The sequence below is a fragment of the Camelus ferus genome, chromosome 27 (assembly GCF_009834535.1).
Source record: "Camelus ferus isolate YT-003-E chromosome 27, BCGSAC_Cfer_1.0, whole genome shotgun sequence".
Lineage (NCBI taxonomy): Eukaryota > Metazoa > Chordata > Mammalia > Artiodactyla > Camelidae > Camelus > Camelus ferus.
Genome location: NC_045722.1, coordinates 23,663,289 through 23,668,372, shown reverse-complemented (window position 1 = coordinate 23,668,372; position 5,084 = coordinate 23,663,289). Strand labels below are relative to the sequence as shown.

The window sequence follows — 5,084 nt, the reverse complement described above, 5'->3', positions numbered from 1 at the left end:
GGGCGAGGAGACAGAGTCCATCACTCAGCCTTCATTATCAGGAAGCCCGTTAATCACAAAACCCGAGGACGGATAAGCGTTCTACGGAGGCTTCGGGGAATAACCAACAAGATACTGAAAAACAGAAATGATAAAAAATAAAAATAAAAATAATAATATTGGCCCTGGAGTGGTGGTGGGTCAAGATCGGGAGGGGGAGGACAGAGAAATTTTATCATTATTTTGGTGGTATTCTTTGGTTGTTTAACTTTGTTCATACACATATTACTTTGATTAAAATTCATAATTGTGAAAAATGAAACCGATGATCAAATTGCTTCCAAAGTCCATGAACTCGATAAAGCTCGTGCCTCGACCCTTGGTAAAGCAAAGTAAACTTACTTTGCTGTTTTACTGCGTAGAGTATTTTCACTGACACTTTCTCAATTAGTTTTACCATCATCACCGATTGTATACAGAGCATGCATTCTTTACCTTATCCTCTACAGAAAGGGGAAAAAAGTTTCAAGTATTTACCTAAGGGCACAGTGCCAGCCAGGCTGACGAATAACAGTAACAATAATTCTAACAGCTTCCCACCCCTACCCCTGAAGTGGATGCTGCCAGGTACCAGAGCAGGTAACTGGGACCCTGCCCTGCACTCAGGGCCATGTCCCTCCATAGTCTCAGATCAATGAATCTTCCTCTCAATTCAAAGGCTTCCCAGCCAGGAGTTCAGCCTCCTCCCCACCACTGGCCGGAGCAGTTCTGTTTTTATTTCTGGGCATTGCATATGGCTTCTGTCCCAGCCAGTAGCTCTGCTCCGGGTGTCAGGCTCCCTGGCAGCATCCCAGCACTCCTGGGAACAGAGCTTTGCCCAGTATAGGGCACAGCCAGCCGCAGCCATCTCAGTGAGCTGCCGGCTGCGCGTGGCAGGGAAGAGCCCAGATGGACTCGTATCGGCTCCATCCGTGGACCATGTAAAACTGTCTAGCATTTCACACCTGAAGCAAATCTGGTAAAAGAGGCAATCCCAGAGCTCCCACCACCTAGTTAGAATCCTAGTGGAATACATGCCACGTCAAAGGTACTGATAAAAGCCCTTGGAGCTCTTCTGAGCCACCTTACCCTGCCCTCCTGGTCTGTGGGTCCTGATGCACTGGTAACAGGGTCATTGCACTAGTTTTGAATATCATAAGGTTGACGTCCTCAGTTCTGCATCACGCCTTCGCACTTACGTGCAGGCAGCTGTTGGCTGTGTCCCTAAAAACACTGCTATGAATGATGGTGGATGTCCCCTGGGGGTGAGGTGGACACTTACCCTCCACCCAACTTACCTTTGTCAAGCTCTTAGCCTCACAAAAGCACTGTTGTGTTTTTAAAGTTATACCTGAGTAGTTTTGCAAATTCAGAGAAGAAAAAAATAAGAAATAAAAATAATCTATGTTTTCACTAACTAAAGAGAAAAACTGCTTGAGTTTTATGTCTTTTACCAGTATTTCTTCTGTGCATATAACTATGTAATCACAATTATATAGCTATGGACACAGGGAACACTATTCAATGGCCTGTAGTAACCTGCAATGAAAAAGAATATGAACAATAAATGCTGGAAAGAGTCTAGAGAAAAGGGATGTAGTTTGCTGCAGTCATTATGGAAAACAGTATGGGAGTCTGAAAAAGACTAAAAATAGACTTACCCTATGATCCAGCAATCCCACTCTTGGGCATATATCTGAAGGGAACTCTTATTTGAAAAGATACCTACACCCCAATGTTCATAGCAGCACTATATACAATAGCCAAGACACGGAAGCAACTAAATGTCCATCAACAGATGACTGGATAAAGAAGTTATGACTGGATAAAGAAGCTCCACACTCAATGGAATACTCCTCAGCCATAAACAAAGAATAAAACAATGCCACTTGCAGCAACATGGATGGACCTAGAGGTCATCATTCTAAGTGAAGTAAGCCAGAAAGAGAAAGAAAAATACTATGCGATATCACTCACATGTGGAATCTTTAAAAAAAGAGATGCAAATGAACTTATGTACCAAACAGGAAAAGACTCACAGACATAGAAAACAAACTTATGGTTAACAGGTGGAAAGGGGGTGGGAAGGGATAAACTGGGGGTTCAAGATTTCAGATACTAACTACTATATATAAAATAGATATACAATAAGCTTCTTCTCTATAGCACAAGGAACTATATTTAATACCCTGTAGTAATCTATAATGAAAAAGAATATGAAAATGAATATATGTATGTATATGTATGACTGAAACATTATGCTGTACACTAGAACTTGACACATTGTAAACTGACTATACTTCAGTTAAAAAATTTAAAAAGAAAAAGAATATGAAAAAGAATATGTATGTGTATAACTGAATCACTATGCTGTACACCAGAGACTAACACATTGTAAATTGACAATACTTCAATTTAAATATTTAAATTTAAGAAATTATATAGCTATAGAGAAAATTTTTTGAAAATAAAATGTGATTGTATCTCTGATTCTGTTTTATAACCTGCCTTTTCACTTAATAATATATTGGATATTGGACATATTGGATATTACATAGTTCTTGAAATAATCCCCTACTCATATTTATGCTATTTTGAACATTTTGGTAATTATAACAGATGACTTTAACTTTTGTATGATTTAATATTTGCTGCATACTTTAGAATATATGTAACAGAAGTGAGTTTTGACATCCACCCCAACATCATTGACACTGTGCATGCCCACCTCCCAGCCCTGGGTCCTTCACAGCAGAGGCACCTGCCCTCCAGGATTTGGGGTGTGTGCTTCTGTTGCCATCCAAGTTCATGCAGTAGCAGGTGGTGGTCCCGGAGTGGAAGGTTCATGTACAAATTTCCCTAGACTGTGGTTGCAAGAGAGCTGCAGGGCCCTGAGCGAGACACCCTCTGGCTCTGGGAGTCTGATCCACGCAGTAAACCCTCTGGAATGTGCTTACGGTTAGAAAAGGCAGGAGGCAGACCAGAGAGGGGAGTAGCTTATGTTCATCAGAGCCAGCATTCAGTACCTATTTCCCCAAAGCAATAATGAACCAATAACCCTTGTGAGGTTGGTATGTGTGTGGATGACTCTTCCTAATGTTACTCACGATTAGGTTCCTGTCTTGTCGCAGAAAGAATTCACAGACGAGGCATGGAGGTTAGGAAAGTAAGGTGAAGATTTATTAAGGGATAGGATGCTCTCAAGCAGAGAAAGGGCAGGCTCAGGTGAGCAGCTGCCCTGAGTTTCTTTGACAAGTTAGTTACATAGGGTGTAAAAATCAATGGGCAGGATATTCATTCAGGAGGGAAGGGTTTGGGGTTATTGTCCCTGATTTTCATCTCAGCTTCACCTTCCCGAGGGGAGGAGGGATTTTCATCCTTATTTAGTCTGGATTGGAAGTGTCACAACATTGGTGCATGATGGGTACTTCTAATCTACAAGGCTAACTTTATTGTAATGAGCGTATAATGAGGCTCAAGGTCTACTGGAAGTTGAATCTTCTACCATCTCATGCCTATTTGGTTCTAACCAGTTTATGTCCTATCCTGTTTTTCTCCATGGCTGTGTCATTCTGTTAATGGTGGTGCCCTGCCCGTTCCCTCCTGTTTCACTAGGAGGAACAAGGGGAAGCCTGTTGGTTATGCAAACCATATTGATATTCATTGCTGGTACTCCCCCAGTGCTCCTGTGGAGTTCACAAATAATTCATTGCCCCATGTTGACATTGGGAACGGAAGATGCTCACATGGGGGCAGGGGTGGAGACTGAACCCCAGATCACCGCTTCTCTGAAGCTCTCAGCCCAGTGGAGCTTCGTTTGTGAATGAGGGTGACCACCGGCACTATATGAATCTAACATAGGCCCTACACTTCCCACACTGTGTCCATCAACACCTGCCGGTCCTAAGGCCGCTTGCCCCGGGATCTCAGATCCCCAGGTCTGGAGTCAGTGGGTGCACAGGCAGCAGCTCTGCCAGGAGCAGCCAGGGGGCTGTCATGGGGTTAAGATGCTTTCCACATGGGGGTGGAGAGGGTATATAGCTCAGTGGTACAGCACGTGCTTGGCATGCACGAGGTCCTGGGTTCAATCCCCAGTACCTCCATTAACCAAAAAAGGGGGAAAAAAAGCTTTCCACTTGGAAGACCTTAGGGGTGGTGCTAACGGCAAACAATCTGTCATGGGATGGAGGAGGTCTGACTGGGGACACTGAGCCACCCATGTACCCAGAATAAGTTACAGAGTCTACCCTGAGGGCCAGCTCACACCCCAACATCACTGACAAGGCCATGAGGAGATAGTTTCTGGTTTCCCCCTAAACAATACTGACCAGCCTCCCCTGCAGAAAGCAAATCCCTTCCAGGCAGGCCTGACAGCTCCTGCCTTTGCTCGAAAACCTCCCTCATGGGGCCTTCCCTGGCTGAAGGCCAGTGCCTGGCAACGGGAAATTCTTCTATTTCATGAACCTTGGCTAGCCTCTGCCCTCTGGGATGACCCTGCCTCCACCAGATGCCCCTCCGCCCTACCTGCTCAAGGGCAGCTCTCTGGTCAACCCAGGCCCCGCTGTCCCCAGAGACGTGCTGCAGGCTAGGGTGGCCCAGCCGGCTCTCGCCCATATTCGGTCTGGTGAGACAGGTCTGTCTCAGCGGGTAGCGGCTCTGGTCAGGGACTTGCTGTCATCTGCTGATCTGTCGGCTGTTTTGCATTCTCACCCCGTTAACTTAGTACGGTGACTACTACATCCCCACACCTATGTGGGCCCGCTTCCCCCACGCCCGCAACACTGCATCCGACTGCCCAAAGTTTGACCTTTCATCCAAGTCCTGATAAAAATGTAGAGAGGGTGGGGCCCTGAAGGGCCTGGGGCTGGCCCCACAGTGACACCTGGTCACTGTCCAGTCCTGAGGTCCCGTCACTGCAGACCCTCCCCCCAATACTGCTTAGGTGCTGTTTGTGGACACATACTAGTAAATTTGTTTTATAAACACCAGGAAAACTATTGTTTATTCTCTTCCATCTGCACTATAAGGGGCCTCTCAAGGTCTCCAGGGATCCTAGGTTCCTGAGA

The 5,084-nt window shown here is 45.3% G+C and overlaps 1 non-coding gene across 1 annotated transcript; it reads left to right on the top strand.

Annotated features, from left to right (window-relative positions):
* The first annotated feature begins 4,049 nt into the window (after positions 1-4,049).
* On the top strand, positions 4,050-4,121 carry TRNAA-GGC. Its single transcript has one exon. It is a non-coding gene; the product is annotated as a tRNA-Ala (tRNA).
* The last annotated feature ends 963 nt before the right edge of the window (positions 4,122-5,084 follow it).